At 40.7% G+C, this 16,135-nt stretch overlaps 1 long non-coding RNA gene and 1 other non-coding gene across 2 annotated transcripts; one reads left to right on the forward strand and one right to left on the reverse strand.

Moving 5' to 3' along the window:
- Positions 1–4,430: 4,430 nt before the first annotated feature.
- Positions 4,431–4,537, reverse strand: LOC130709637 (small nucleolar RNA R71). The gene has a single exon (XR_009010116.1). It is a non-coding gene; the product is annotated as a small nucleolar RNA R71 (small nucleolar RNA).
- A 9,217-nt stretch (positions 4,538–13,754) lies between these two features.
- Positions 13,755–15,598, forward strand: LOC130743056 (uncharacterized). Its single transcript, XR_009021336.1, has 4 exons — positions 13,755–14,319; positions 14,555–14,717; positions 14,825–15,012; positions 15,310–15,598. It is a non-coding gene; the product is annotated as an uncharacterized LOC130743056 (long non-coding RNA).
- The last annotated feature ends 537 nt before the right edge of the window (positions 15,599–16,135 follow it).

The following is a 16,135-nucleotide window of genomic DNA, read 5'->3' on the forward strand; positions in this document are numbered from 1 at the left end:
ATAACCAATTTTGGAATCCGCCGTGGTCCGGTATCTCGCCGTGTTTAAACCACTTAATGAGTGCATGCAATGCAGTGATTAGCCAAACAACGTCTCCGACCTCACTCGACACGTCGCCACGTGTTCTAGCTAAATTAATGTCTCTAAAAGCTTACCCTAAGGTAACGTCGATTCTGCGACAAAATACAATAATCATTAAACGAGTGCAACCACTCACGATGACTCTTCGGGTCATCAATACTCTCACGAAGTCTCACGCTTCAGTGAAGTTTCATGCTCTCACAAGGTCTCACGCCTCAGTGGAGTTCCATGCTTTCCACAAGGTCTCACGCCTCAGTGGAGTATCCCGCATTCACAAGGTCTCACGCCTCAGTGAAGCTCCTCGGCTCATCCCTTGGATGGCTAACAAACTGCTCAACGAGCGAAGGAGTACCAACATACTCAGAACTTACCAAACTCCTCAACACTTGGATCCGACGACACTCCTCGCTTTTCCAAAACTATGATTTGACTTCCAATGCCTTCCTTCGAGGTTGTTATCATTACTTAAAGATTTTGAGGTTATTTAAGGTCTTATGAATTTTCTTTATAAAATAGATTCCATTTTGTCTTATCGCAAGTCTTATACATTTGCAGGATCTCCCAATCCCAAGTCGCTTCCATAGGATGTCTCGATCCACTAAACAGAATTAAGGCCCGAACCTCGTTCGTCCTATCAAACTTTCTCGAAACTCTCAAAATAAAATCGGCATGACCTGCCCGCTATTCTCACCATTCAGAATCTCAGATTCCAGTGCAAAAGCAGAATTAACTCATCATAATCAATCAACATGTCATATGTCAATATCTTAAGCAATAACCACATAGCACCTAGCATATAAGGCATGCACCACACATCCTAAATTACCCAATTAGCACTTAGCATGTCATTCACTCATCAAAAACATTCAGTAGATGCATCATCCACATTGTCAGCCGAAGCCTCAGAAAACATTTTCCAATCACACACAATTCCCGTGCATAAACAGTAAACAATGTCGAAACATCGACCCTAAGCATTAACTAGAGATTCAGTGAGAAGCCCTCACTTGAAGGTTTTCCAGTATGATCGTCAAGCGCTTCCTCGCACTCAAAGTGTTGTTCCTCAGAGAAATCCTCAAAAGCACCTTTACAACAAAATCACAGAATACTATAAGAATCTATCGAAAACTAAGCTATCGATACTTACTAAGGTTACTCGAAGTAATCTATACTCTAAGGTACGATAATCTAGCGCGAAAGGACAAGTTTTCGGAAAAGGAAATTTCCTCCTCCCCCTCTAATAGGCTCGACCACTTTTCACAATTAAGGGGCTCGATTTTTCTTCGATCAAACTTGGTTCCTATGCTTTCATAAGCCGTAACTAAGGGTATTCTGAACTCGGAAAAATTATCGGATCAAAAACTGTCGCAGGGGTATTTTGGTCATGATTTTTAACTTAGGATTTTCAAAACTGAAATCCCAAAAATAAAATTTTGCAGGGACGTCACCAACGACGTTTATGACAACTAATCCTACTAGCACTAAGCTAAGGCGATAGTTTTCAGCCTAAAGGTTGAAGCTTTACTCCAAAAGTTCCAAAAATGGGTATTTTAGGTTCAAATTGATTCCGGCGGAATTCCGGCGACATAACGGAAAATCTAACCCGGCAGAAGTGATCTTGGGCACATATAGAAGAGGTTTAGAATCAGAAATGAAAGATTCAGGATAGTTTTGCAAAAACCCATAAACTATCAGCTCAGAAAACTCTACAGAAAAGCTATGGAAAAAGCGATCGGAGGTAAGGATTAGCGACTATACCTCGAAACCTTGAAGCAGCAACTGATTAATCAACGATCAAGCAAGGATTGAACAAAATCTCTTCTCCTCCTCTCCTTAGCAAACTCGCGGCCTCCTTGGGAAGAAATGGGTAAGATATTTGTTTTTTTCTCATTTTTTTGCTATATATAGAAGGTGGAAATTCGCGGGAAAATGAAAGTTTCGCGAATCTGATTTTTCCGGCGTCATTCTCCGTGAATTAATAGATATGTTTTGGAAAAAGAATTCCAAAACTATAAAGAGGTCTCCTTGTATTTTTGGCAACTAATGCATAGTCGGTATAAAACTATTTTTCCCGATAAGTTGCTTTTTGCATCGAATGTCGGAATAGAAAACATCCTTCGGAAGAAAGATTGAAATCATCAAGAGAAATGGGTGTACGCGTGTAGAATATCCATTTGAAGCTCTGAATAGATAAAGTCTTCATTGTCGAGAAATTCTAGGGTTTTGAAATACCAGGGATTCGGTTTCGGCAAACTTCCGATGATTGGAATCGGACGTTCGTAGATCCTAGAGTTTCGCCTCGAAACGATTGTGATATATGGAAAAAGAGAAGTTCTAACATTTCTCTGAAGATTTTTGGAATTAACTGCCATCGTGCCTAAAAGTGAAAATTAGCTATATACTAGGGTTTCTGACCTAGGTTTAAGCGTAAAACGTTCGTGCTATAACTTTTATCGATCATAATGAAATCCTTGAACTTTTCCTGAACTTTCTCCTTCATAAATATATTTCATTTAATAAACTTTCGTTCAGGTTTCCCTTCACATTACATCAACCCTAATCGTGAATAAGAAGTTTATTCACTTAGCATAAGCTTAAAAACTCGGGCCTTACAGGAATTTTCCTTGGCTTGTTGGTTAAGTTTACAGATCAGGAACTGAAGGTGAAAGAAGGCCAAGAAGCTTGGAATTGAAGGAGGACTTAAAGAGGCTTGGAAGAGGAGTTACAAGAAGCTAAAAAGTCTTTTCCAGCGAGCTTAAGCGCCTAGGCGCTAGTTATGTTTTGTCAGGCTGCTGGAATTGGCGCCTAGGCGCTGAGAATTGGCGCCTAGGCACCAATTGCCTTCCAGAGAGCATGTTTTTGGCTGGAATTGGCGCTCAGGCACTCTGAATTGGCGCCTGAGCGCCCAGACTCGACTGTTTTGCCTATAAATTGGTTTTTAGACATTTCACTTGTAACCTTTTGTCATTTTATCATATTTTCATAAGTTAGAAGAGAGGGTTTGAGTTCTGGAGCTTGAGGAGCTTTCCCTAAGCCCTATGTTTCAGGTTTCATCTTTATCTTCTTGTATGGATTCCATAGCCATGCTTGGCTAAAACCCCTTTTGTTTTGGGTTCTTTGTAAGACTTTGGATGTTTTAGCTTTCATTCCTTTTCTATTCATGTTGTTCTGAGTAACTCCTATGCTTTATCTCTCAAGCTTGAATGCATGCTAGCTTTTTACTTTTCTATAATCATAACGATAGTTTATTATAGAATTGGGACTTGTTGTGAGATTACCTCTTCTATACTTGCTGCTAGGAATAGAGGAAGGGTTGAGGTTTGTTGGCCTGAATTGCATGCTTAGTGCTTCTAAAAAATGTTTAGGTTATCAAGGAATTGAATCTATCTTTTGATTAGAAAGGGTTTTCTTTACGAGGCATCGATAGATGACTATCTAGGCTAGAACATCAAGGAGAGACTCAGGATTAATTGAATAAGAAGGTTTGCTAAAACTGAATTTGTTGAGCAAGAACCCAAGGCAATCTCATCTCTGAATTTCAATCGCTTTATTACTCGATCACTTGTCTTTTTACAAACTCAAGAAACAACCAATCATTAAAACTGAATTTTACTCGCTTTTCAACCTTGAACTTGAATCTTAAACTGGATTTGCAATCTTATTCCCTGTGGTTCGATAATTTAAAACCGGGTAGATTCTGCACACTTGCAGAAGAACCAACAAGTTTTTGGCGCCGTTGCCGGGGAATTGTTTTGCGATTTTTGGTTTAAGTTTTTAGTTTGTGGTTTTATTTTTTTTGTTTTTATCCTTGTCTAGAATTGGTGCTACAAATCTTTCTCTGTTGAGTGTCATACGTAGGTTGCTTTCAAGGGAGGCACCACCATGGGTGGCCGCATGACAGAGGAGGAGAGGCAAGCCCACATTGAGGCAAGGATCCAAGAGGGTATCACCCTCCGCTTCGTGAACAAGAAGTTGAGAATGCCAACCGAACTCTTCGGGAACTAACTTCGGGGTCCATGAGCTTTGACTATCCCGGAAGTATTGTCATTCCCGAAGGGGTGGGGAACTCTGAGTTGAGACCGACATTCATCAACACGGTGAGCCAAAGCCAATATGGTGGAGGTTCCTCGGAAGATCCTCATGCTCATATGGAGAAGTTCATCCGGAATTGCAACACTTATCAGATGGTGAATGTTTCTTCAGAAGCAATCCGGTTGAGTCTTTTTCCCTTCTCTTTGAAGGACGCAGCAGAGGAATGGTTGAATTCACAACCTCAAGGGAGTCTCACTACTTGGGAAGACCTTGCAGAAAATTTCACAACGAGGTTCTTCCCAAGGTCCCTCTTGATGAAATTGAAGAATGACATCATGATGTTCACACAATCCTCAGATGAAAATCTTTATGAGGCTTGGGAGCATTTCAAGAAGCTTTTGAGGAAATGTCTTCAACACAATCTCACCCAAGCTGAATGTGTGGCGATGTTCTATGATGGGTTACTATACTCATCACGGTTTGGCTTGGACGCGGCTTCAAGTGGGGAGTTCGATGCTCTTCCCCCACAAGCGGGGTATGATTTGATAGAGAAAATGGCGAGGAGAGCCATGAACTCCGAGAATGAACGCCAAATCCGAAGAAGTTCTTTTGAAGTGGAAACTTATGACAAGCTCATAGCCTCCAACAAGAAACTCTCCGAGGAAGTAGCGGAAATGCGGAAACATATACAGTATACCAAGTCAATTGGAGCGAGAGTAACTAGTTTGGAGTGCAAATCTTGTGGTGAATCTCATGATAGTAACCAGAGTACTGTCAATGATGATGTTAGCAAGGTCAGAACATTGACTCAGGGAGGAAAAGCTCCAACCCCAGAACAAGGTCCTCTTGACCAGCCGCAGATTGTTGTAAAGACGATTGGTAAGAAGAGTCTTGAAGAGCTGATTGAAGGATTTATTGATCATTCAGCGAGCAATTACAAGTGCCACGAGTTGGCCATAAAGAGCTTGGCGAGTCAATTGGGACAGCTAGCGAAACAAATGTCCGAAAATCACCAAGGTAAGTTCTCTTCCGAAACTTTAACTTTAACCGAGCAAGAAAATACCGCTGTTGTTTCCACTAGGAGTGGAAGAGTGTTACATGAACCAGAGGAAAAAATTGAGGGAGAGAAAAATGAGGAAGCTGGGGTAGAAAGAGATGAGGGTGTTATAAAGGAAAGAGTTAGAGAGCCCACTAGGACTCGGGTTGTAAACACTCATATCCCTGAGCTCCGCAAGATTCCATTTCCCAAGGCTTTGGTGAAAAAAAAATTGGGATAAACAATTTTCTAAGTTCTTGGAGGTTTTTAAGAAACTCCATATTAATATCCCTTTTTCTGAAGCCTTGGAGCAAATGCCAATCTATGCTAAGTTCATGAAAGAAATCCTCAGTAAGAGAAGGAAGTTGAGTGAGGTCGATGAAACTATCTTGATGACCGAAGAGTGTAGTGCCATTTTGCAAAGGAAGATGCCTAAAAAGAGGAGAGATCCCGGGAGTTTTACTATTCCGGTGGAGATAGAGGGGTTAACTATGGCAGAAGCCTTGTGTGATTTAGGAGCAAGTATCAACTTGATGCCGCTTAGTATGTTTAAAAGGTTGAACTTAGGTGAGGTTACCCCAACTATGATTTCTTTGCAAATGGCGGATAGGTCCTTAAAAACCCCCTACGGGATCATTGAAGATGTTGTGGATAAGTTTGTCTTCCAAGTGGATTTTGTCATTTTAGACATGGAAGAAGACTCTAAAGTTCCTCTCATATTGGGGAGACCATTCTTAGCCACAGGTGAGGCTGAGATTAAAGTGGCTAAGGGAACTCTAACTTTGAAAGTGGGTGAAGAGGAGGTCCTCTTCAATATCTTTGACTCCCTAAAACACCGAGCGGATGATGAAGTTTTTCGGTGTGAAGTGGTTGATGAGCTTGTGTGTGAAGAGTTTGCAGGATATCTATTAAGGACCCTTTGGAAACAACAATCATGGAGGGGTTAGAAATAGAGGACCAAAATCTTGAGAGTGAGCTTGACTCCTTGTACCATGAGGTGAATGCTACTCTATCTCAATTAGAATCTGTCTCATCTCTTGCCACCAAAAGCATTTGGAAAGAAGAATTAACTAGGGATGAGGAGATTCCAATTGAGGAGAAGAGTGAGCTCAAGCCACTCCCTTCCTCTCTCAAGTATGCTTATCTTGAGGAAGGTGAGAATAAACCTGTTATTTTGAGTAGTGCTCTCACACCTTTAGAAGAGGAGAAACTCCTCAGAGTTTTGAGGGATCACAAGTCAGCTTTGGGTTGGACTATTGATGATATCAAAGGTATTAGTCCTGCGATATGCATGCATAAAATTTTGTTGGAAGAAAATTACAAACCTATAGTCCAACCTCAAAGAAGACTTAACCCTTCCATGAAGGATGTGGTGAGGAAAGAGATAATTAAATTGCTTGATGCAGGTGTGTTTTATCCAATTTCGGATAGTGAATGGGTAAGTTCCGTTCAAGTGGTTCCCAAGAAAGGAGGCATCACTGTGGTTGCCAATGAGAACAATGAGTTGATTCCCACTCGTCAAGTGACGAAGTGGAGGGTTTGTATGGACTATCGAAGGCTGAATTCGGTAACTAGAATGGATCACTTTTCTTTGCCTTTCATAGATCAAATGCTTGATAAGTTGGCTGGGCACCAATACTACTGTTTTCTTGATGGTTATTCCGGATACAACCAAATTTGTGTTGCACCGGAAGACCAAGAGAAGACGGCATTCACTTGCCCTTACGGCGTGTTTGCCTATAAGAGAATGCCATTTGGGCTTTGCAATGCCCCAGCTACTTTCCAAAGGTGTATGTTTGCTATTTTCTCTGACTTGATAGAGACTTGCATCGAGATCTTTACGGACGACTTCTCTGTTTTTGGTCCAAATTTTGATGCTTGTCTAGGGAATTTAGCCTTGGTTCTGAAAAGATGTCAAGAGACCAACTTGGTCTTGAATTGGGAGAAATGCCATTTCATGGTTAGGGATGGCATAGTTCTTGGACACAAGGTGTCCGACAAGGGGATTGAGGTTGATAGAGCTAAGATTGAAATCATTGAAAAGCTCCCTCCCCCGACTAACATCAAGGGTATTAGGAGTTTCCTCGGGCATGCTGGATTTTATAGGCGGTTTATTAAAGAATTTTCCAAATTAGCTAAGCCTATGACCAACTTGCTTAAGAAGGAGGCACCTTTTACTTTTGATGAGAAGTGTTTGAAAGCTTTTGAGTCGATTAAAGAGAGTTTGGTGACAGCCCCGGTAATTGTTGCTCCGGATTGGTCTCTACCATTTGAAACCATGTGTGATGCTAGTGATCTAGCTTTAGGGGTTGTCTTGTGTCAAAAGAAAGAAAGAGTGTTGTATGTGATATACTATGCAAGTAGAGTGTTGAATGAGGCCCAAAGGAACTACACTACAACTGAAAAAGAGTTGTTGGGTGTAGTCTTTGCTTGTGAAAAGTTTAGGCCTTACATCTTGGGTTTTAAAGTAATTGTTCATACTGACCATGCTGCTTTGAGGCATTTGTTTGCTAAACAGGACTCTAAGCCAAGGTTGATTCGATGGGTCTTACTCCTTCAAGAGTTTGACCTTGAGATCATTGACCGGAGAGGCAAGGACAATAGCGTGGCAGACCATTTGTCAAGATTGGAAGGTGGGGCATGCAGCCCAATGAAGGTATGAAAAACGGTAGAAAGGGGGGGGGGTTTGAATAACGTTTTCAGTATAAAACTTCCACCTTAAAGATTTTGACAAATCTTTCGAGAACTTAAGTGCTAAAGATAAGAGATAGAAAAGCACACAAGGATTTTATCCTGGTTCACTTGATAAATCACTCAAGCTACTCCAGTCCACCCGTTAAGGTGATTTCTTCCTTCTTAGAATGAAGGCAATCCACTAATCAGGTAAGAGTTACAACTGCACTTGAAACCTACAAGTGACTAACAATTACACTGACTTAGCTCACACTAAGATTCACTCTCTTAGTCTTCTCTAGGATCCGATCAACCTTGATCTCCTAAAGGAACTAAACAAACTGTTTATCAAAGAATTGTTTACAAGAGACTTGCTTCTAAAAAGCAAATAGTAAACTCAATGAATTTCAGATGAAAGAAAACTTAGAAGAATATAAGATTGTCTTGCGCGTATGTGAATGCTTCTAGCCGTTTCTTTCAGTCTTCAGCCTCTTTATATACTCCAAGGATTAGGGTTGAGCGTTGCATGGGAAATGCTACCGTTGGAGGGCAGTTCTGGAAAATCCAGCTTCTGCTGTGGCTGAGAACGTTAGGTAGGTCGTCAGGAAGGTACATTTGCTTTTGTACTTGGATAGCGACTTGACCTTTAAACCTAGGAGACTTCTGATCAGGGGAATGCTTCATGTTGGAACTTGTGAAGCCGGTTGATCAGAGTCAGAGGGAAAGCCCAGATCCTCTGACCATTGTTTCTTCTGATTCTGAACTCAGAGGGAAGAACATGGTCTTCAGAGTATCTTGCTTCTGGACATCAGAACTTCACTAATCAGCTTCTGGATCTTCAGAGTCTTCTACACCATCAGAACATCTGAGCCTTCAGTGTTTCTTGGTTATCAGACTTTCTGGATCTTCAGAGCTTCTCGTGACTGAGTCCACATCAGAGTTTGTATAACTTCAGAACTTCTGAAGCTTTTCCACTGTTCATACTGAACATGGTGAATGCGAAAGCGTTGCTTGGGTAGCTCTTTATACACAGTGCTTCTGATTTGTGTGAGATTGAGTTGAGGTCAGAGCCTGTAAATAGCACACTCAGAAAAACACGTTAGAGTACCACAATTGTTCATATCAAAAGGTTAACTTGTAATCATCAAAACATAGAGTTGTACTACTAGATCAAAACTTTGATCTTACAATCTCCCCCTTTTTGATGATGACAAAACTAAGATTTTTGATGAACAATTCTTAAACATTAAACTGAATTCACTCAGAGTTTAGAGATATAGAATAATACTTATCCTGATGTGAATAGTTTATCTTGCTCATTCTGAATTCAAGTCACTGCTTGATTCTGAGCTTAGCTCCCCCTGAATCTAATACTTGATGAAAACGTTAGTAAAGTCTAGATTCTGAGCTAAATGATATAAGAGTTCAGAGTGAAAAACTTATGACATAGATGAAAATCGAGTAATCAGAGCGCATAAGTAATCAGAGTCACGGACAGGGTATCAGAGTCTTGAGTATCAGAGTCAACTTAGAATCACTTCAGAAGAAGTGATTCCTTGTATTTGCCCAGTGACACATCTATGGTCATGAAGGTGGAACTCTTAAATTCTCCAAAAGAAAAAAATAAATCACACTAACACATCTTACACATCAAAAACTGGGTTTACTCCCCCTTTTTGTCATAAGCAAAAAGCTTGGGGTGTGAAAAACTTAGCTTGAAGTACAAGGTACTCCCCCTTAGAGAAGGTCTAAGTTTAAAGGAAATGAAAACGATGCAAGAATCAGAGTTAGGCGAATTAAATAGAAGAGTTAATGCAAGAGAAGAACGTTTACCACCGGTCAAGTGAGTAAAGAGAAGGGTCAGTTACCAAGAACTTAACCTCGAAAAACCGTAGGGGCATTAACTTTCAGAGAGAAGGTGAAGCCTATATAAAGCGTTGGAGAGAAGGGTAAGCTTCACACGTCGAACAATTTTCAGGAAAGAAAAATGGCATCATACATCGTAGCATTAGAAGAGCTGAGGAAGAAGGCCTTTGAGGAGGACTTGTTCCTGAACATCAGGCATCCAGAGGGTGCAACGACCATCGCGGAGCTGACACGGACACTGCTGGAAGAGGACCTGCGTCCAGAGGTGAAGAGAGACCTAAGGGAATTTCTTGCCTTCGTGGAGGAGGTACAAGAACTCAGCCGGCTTGAACTCAAGCTGCTGGAAGAAAAAGAGGGTTTGGAAGAGAAGCTCAAGACCTCAGAAGAGATTCTGGAGAGGGATGAGCTAAAGGACAGGCTCAGCAACATCCAGTATGCACTGGAGCGTCTGGAGAAGGATAGGTCAGAGCAGCGCCAGGAGTGCAGAAGAATGAGGAGAGATCCTCCATTCTAGACTTTAGGAAAAAAATGTATGATGTAAACATAAAGAATGTATGATGTAAACAGAAAAATATTATGAATAAAAGGATTTTTGCAAACATATGTGACACAAATATATATAGATATGCATAGTAATCACAAACGAACAAAGTAGAATAAGTAAAATAAAAAGAAACAGAGTTAAACAAAAATAAAACAACGTTAAAGAAAAGGAAAAACGAAGAGATCCTAAAGCTAAGGTTTATCAGTTCGTCGCAGAAGTTCCATCATCATGTGCTTCATTTCGATCAGCATGGATTCATGAATGTCAAGACGCTGTTCCATGATGTCGAGTCTGGATGAGCTTGACTGAGCAGAACCGGAAGGAACATTCTGAGCAGCTTGAGAATCTGGAATGGAAGCAGAAGCAGCAGGAGTAAACACAACTGGTGCAAGTGCTTGGCATCTAAGAGCTTCAGCCTCAGCTTCAAGTCGCTCTGCCTCTAGTCTGGCTTGTTCAGCTTGAGCTGCTGCGAGACGTGCAGCTTCTTCTGCTTGAGCTTTCTTTCTCTTGGCTTCTTCAATAGCTTCAAGAAGCTTTTGTCTCTGTTCTTGTTCATGAAGAGCCACCCGTCGAGCAAACCGTTGCTTTGCAGCCTCAATGCTCTGACTTCCCTCTGTATGCAGGAGCTGCATCATAATTGGAACTTGAGCCACTAGCCAAGTGCCCAGATTGTTCCACTCATCAGCCACACGTTCAGCATTCTCACTGAGGTCAGTCTGACCGTGCACATTGCGTAGCATCATAGAAGCTTCATGATAGAAAGTATTGATGCACTCAGAGAGAGATGTGGGTCGGAGGTGAGTGTAAGGAATTATGGAGAGGTTGGGTTCAGGAGAGGCTGGGTGATTGCTGCTGTGGGCTTCAGAGGCACCTTGTGGAGAACCAATGTTAAAAGGTTGAGCATTGGGTTCAGAGGTTCCAAGGTGAGGTTCTGAAGTCTCAAACAGAGGATGGGGTGATCTAACCGAGGATTGGTTAGACACTGATTGTTCGGGTTCAGGTTCTGGTTGAATAGGCTCTTGTTGGTCTGGGGCAGGGTGAGCTTGTTGAGCCAAAGGGTCTGCCTCTTGTAAAGGATTGGCCAAGATAGGTTCATCTGGGTCAACTAGACGTTCAGGTCTAGGGCCAGGATATCTCCTAGGGCTTGGACAAGTGAGGTAATACTCCTCTAAGGTAGACACCTTTTCTTTTCTGACCTCCATGAATTTTCTAATGGATTCAGAGTTATTGGAGGGAGAAGAATCAGCAACATTGGTTGGGAAGGATACAGGTGTAAAGGCTGTGGAAGAGTCTGTATCCGTGGGTTTGAGAGCCAGACGTTCTGATGCTCTTGGGACAGAGTGATCAGAGGTTCTGGGCTCAGGTTCTGTGTGGGTAGGCTCTGGTTGTGCATGAATGATGGGTTCAGAAGGTAATGGGTTGTACTGAATGGTAATGGGAGAGGTAGGTTCTTCTAACCTAGAGGGTTGGTTCTGAAGCAAATTCCAGAGAGGTGCTTCAGTAGGTGAAGGTTGAAAGAATGAAGATCTTGGGGAATGTGGTTGAGAGGGGGTTTGTGTAGCTGGTTGGGATTCAGGAATAGGAGTGAGGGGATTTGAGGAGTGTTTGAGCATGGCAGATATAGGGAGTGCATCAAATAAATTCAAATCATCATCAGAAGCAAGTGCAGGCTTACTTGAATGTGCTGATGATCTAGTCACTCTGGCAGGAGGTTCAGTCCTTCTGACCACTTCAGCAGCTGGTTCCACCCGAGTAGGCTTCACCACGATTCTGACCTGCTTCTTCTTCTTCTTAGGAGGACCATCCTCATTATCACTATCATCACCATCATCAGGCTTTCTCTTCTTCTTTTTGACCAGAGGGACATCGGATTCCTCAGAAGATTCGTCCAGTATCATCTTCCTCTGAGCTTTCTTCTTGGGAGGAGAAGGAAACTCTGGAGCTGGCGGCAGTCTGCTGACGAAATCATCAAGATCAATTTCGAATCCTTGAGCCCTTAGGTCATCAACATAGCACCTAATGGCGTCAGGATTGTCTGCCTGTGTCCACAGAGGGTAGTCATTCAGAGGCATCCTTCTACTTCTGATTTCAGAAGATGTGTCTTCACGAGCAGGAGCAATCTTCTTCTGGACCAAGCCCATCTTCTTCAGAGAATTTGCAGTGAAGACATCACTGACAATGGTGCTCAGATCCTCTACACATCCAACATTGACCAGATCTTGCACCAGCACTACAACATTTTTCGCTTTAGACCACGCTATTTTGTTCTACGGGCCAAAAACTGTGGCGTAAAACCGGTATATGCCACGGTTTTGTAACGGTAGATATGTTAAACCAAAATTTTAAATACGAACAGATACACCCGTGGCTATACATTCTTAAACCACAGTTCATAAATCGCAGGAAAGTTTCTTTCGCGGTTTTAAACCGTGGGAATGTCTCCCACAATTGTAACCGTAGCATAAAAGTTTTATTTAATTAATTTGAAATCCAAAGGTTAATTTTCCTAAAATAATGAAAAAGAAAACTAACTAAAGTGCCAAACCCTTGCTCCCGTAAACCCGTCTTCTCTTCTTCTTCAAAATTTGGTAAAGTGCGACAAGAGCCACCATCAACTCTGTGCGAAACCTTGTGCGTTTGGCCTTCTCCTCTACGGCGTTCTTCCTTTGCGGCGAGAGCCACCATCAGCGCCACCGATTCTCTTATCTGCGGAGATCGAGAACAACCATCTTCGTCTCTGAGTCGGAAGAAATCGACGAAGTGCGACGAGAACCCAACCAATTCTCATCACGTGGATAAAGAGGGGTTGAGTGTGTTGGCTGGAAACCCTATTCTCCTCTTGCTCTCCAATGATAACCCTCTTTATCACAATACCCCTCTCTTCTTCTCATTATTGATTAGGTGTTGAGTATTTTTTCTTCTCTTCATGTTAGATGCTAGAAATAAAGGGTCCTTTAGTCTTGCTTGATTCTTTTATTTGATGCATTATTTCGTTTGCTGAAGTCAGTGTCTGTTTTAGTTTGGTGATGCTCAATTTGGGCTTGGATCCTGATTTGGAGGATTCTCTTCTGCATATCTAGATCTCCTTTGCCATTGTTACTTGTTTGTTTTTGTGATTTCAATACTTTTCAGTTCAGTTTCAGCTCCTGTATGAATGAACAAGTTTAAATTAAAAAAATATTATGTCCTTTTAAGAAGATTTCAGGAAGCTTTGGGCTTTTGTTTATCTCTATATCTGGGAGTGTTTGGAGGGCTAGTCTATTGCTATATTCTTATGTTGCTGGATGCAGAGAAGTAAGGGAGAGGATACCCATTGTCATCTACTTTCAGTACTGAAAAAGGAAGACTCTTCCTTTACTTTTCTTTAGTTATGTTTTCAGTATTTTGTGATGGAGTTGTTATCTTTATATTTTCTTTTTACTTATATGATTATTTAAAACTGATTAATATTCTCTTGGTTTAAGAGACCCTTGGAGTGGTGGAGGGTATTCCACCTCTTTTTATTTGCTCATTTTCTCCAATAATCATTGCCTGTAATGGAGTATTTTTTATTGAATGCTAAGAGCTTTTATCAAGGTCCAATGTGATAGCTAGCTAATTATGTTTGTGGGTTGCAGTTTGCTAAAGAATATATCAAAAAGTATAGTGAATGTGTAACTGTTAAAACAAATCACAATGACAGTTATGTATGTTGTGCTCTTTTTATTATGTGGTGGTAATGTTTGTTACACATGTAAGTAGTATGTAACCTCTCATAAGTCTCATTATCATTTCTCTTTTCTCTTTTCCTTTTATTTATCATAAGTCTCTTTATGTTTATGCAGTTTGATACTACATTAGTTGTCTAAGATATGTAAGTAAAATTTCTTCCACTTTCTTCCAGTTTGATACTACAGTTTGCTGAAGAATATATCAGAAAGCATAGTGAATATTGTAGCAAAAGAAAAGGTCCAAATTAATACTATATAATATTTTATCCTCTTTTTCTTTCCTTATTTCTGTGTTTTATGAACAGGTGCTCATCACTAAACCTAAGGTTCTCAACTAAGAAAATCCAGAGTGGCTAAAGGTGGTAAGGGATCAAGAGGTAGCATTTTTATGCTGTCAACTTTCACTCTATTTATGTGAAATAGTTATTTCAGGGATCCTTTTCTTTCTTCCTAGTTTCTATATCTACTGCAGTTTTTTCTTTGTGCCTAAAGCTCTATTCTCTGGAAATTTATCTATTAATTCCCTGAAAAGGGATTAGAAGGGCTTTTAATTTTAAAAGATGATTATCCTAGAAACTCAAAGGCTACTCCTCCTACATGTTGTGTCTACAGGGTGTGTAATAGCATCATGCTCACAACTGGCAATTAGTTTGGCCACTGATAAATGCCTGCAAGGCCAATGGTTTGCATTATATCCAGTCCCCTTGTTGAGGGTGACATGCTCCCATGACTCTCAGTCAGCATCCGATTTCATAGTTTTATGAGTTTGGGTCAGGTTTGTTCTTGTATGGCTTAGTAGAATCTATATTTTCAGTGCTACTTAATTGCCATGTTTGCTTATTTTCATAATTTTTTTAATCCTGTAGAATCTTAATTCTGCAGGGATTTCTTCAACCGGGGGAAGGTGCTTGGATACAGGGCAGCAGCTTATGTATCCCAAGGGAATAACCATGGCCACCTTTCATATGGGGAATGATCATGTTGAGAATTGGGCTGATTTAGGCATGGCAGACAATAACCAACAAATTAATGATACTTGCACATATATTGATACTGATGATAAAATCCATGTGGGTATCCATTTTTCTAGTAAATTTTGACTTTTTCAGACTTAGTTTTCTTACTAGGTTTGCATTTTTGTTGTGCAATTTATGCTGTTTTGTTATTGTATGAGAAATTTGCTACAATTTTACTGGAGCTAAATAATGTTAGTGTGAGTATAAGACTATAAGTGCCTGCTGGTTTAAGCTTGAATTGAGTTTAACAATACAGAGTTACATTTTCAATTTTAAGTGCAACAGATCCATGTTTTGGATGAATGAATGAGTCTTAATGACCTCTGATAATGTTTCTCAACTTTGTATTAGTGCAACAGAGTTAATAACGAGACACATATGGTTTACCACTTCAAGGATCAGATGAAGTCCAATCCTGAAGATCAGAAGGTTTTTATTTTTTATCAGGTCCAAGTCCAACTGCTTGTAGCTACTGATTGTGTGTTCCATAAGTGATGGATTATTTGTATTGTTTACTCTTATACATTAATATAGTTGTCCACTTAAGTTACATGTGGATTTGAATCTTGAGATGGTTGGTCAGAGATGTTAACTTTTTAAATACTAGAGATGTTATCCACTAGTTATTCATTCTTAGTTATCTTGACTTACATGTTATTTGGGGTGATCCAAGCTGTAAGACCTGGATTTTCAGAACAAGTTAAGTTTCCGACTCACGCGTTGAATCAGTGTAAGCGTGACAGGAGTTTGGTATTTGAGAAAGATTAATGAAGAAGAAAGTTCAGGAATTGCTTGAGGAATGTTGCGTAGTTGTTTTCGGAGTTAGTGCGAGTCGTCTGCACACTTGCCTTAGGGCGAGCGTGTCCAGAATAGGCTATTTCGCTCTTAAAGCAACGTTTTGAGTGAGATTTCGAACTCTCGGAAAATTTAAAGTTTCTCTTTATTTTTCCATCGACCAGCGTTTCATTTCGGAACTCTGGACTGTACGCACGATAGGTTTCACTTTTCGGATGTCCGCCGACGCTAATTTCTTTGCTTCGAAACCCTATTTTCGAGCAATGGATGAAGACTTTTTCTATTCGGGACTTCTAACGAAGATTCCGTCCGCGTTGCTAGATTTGTTTCGACGTTTCCAATCTTTCTTCAGAAGGAAGTTTTGTCGTCCGGCGATCACAGC

Source organism: Lotus japonicus, chromosome 3 (genome assembly GCF_012489685.1).
Source record: "Lotus japonicus ecotype B-129 chromosome 3, LjGifu_v1.2".
Classification (NCBI taxonomy): domain Eukaryota; kingdom Viridiplantae; phylum Streptophyta; class Magnoliopsida; order Fabales; family Fabaceae; genus Lotus; species Lotus japonicus.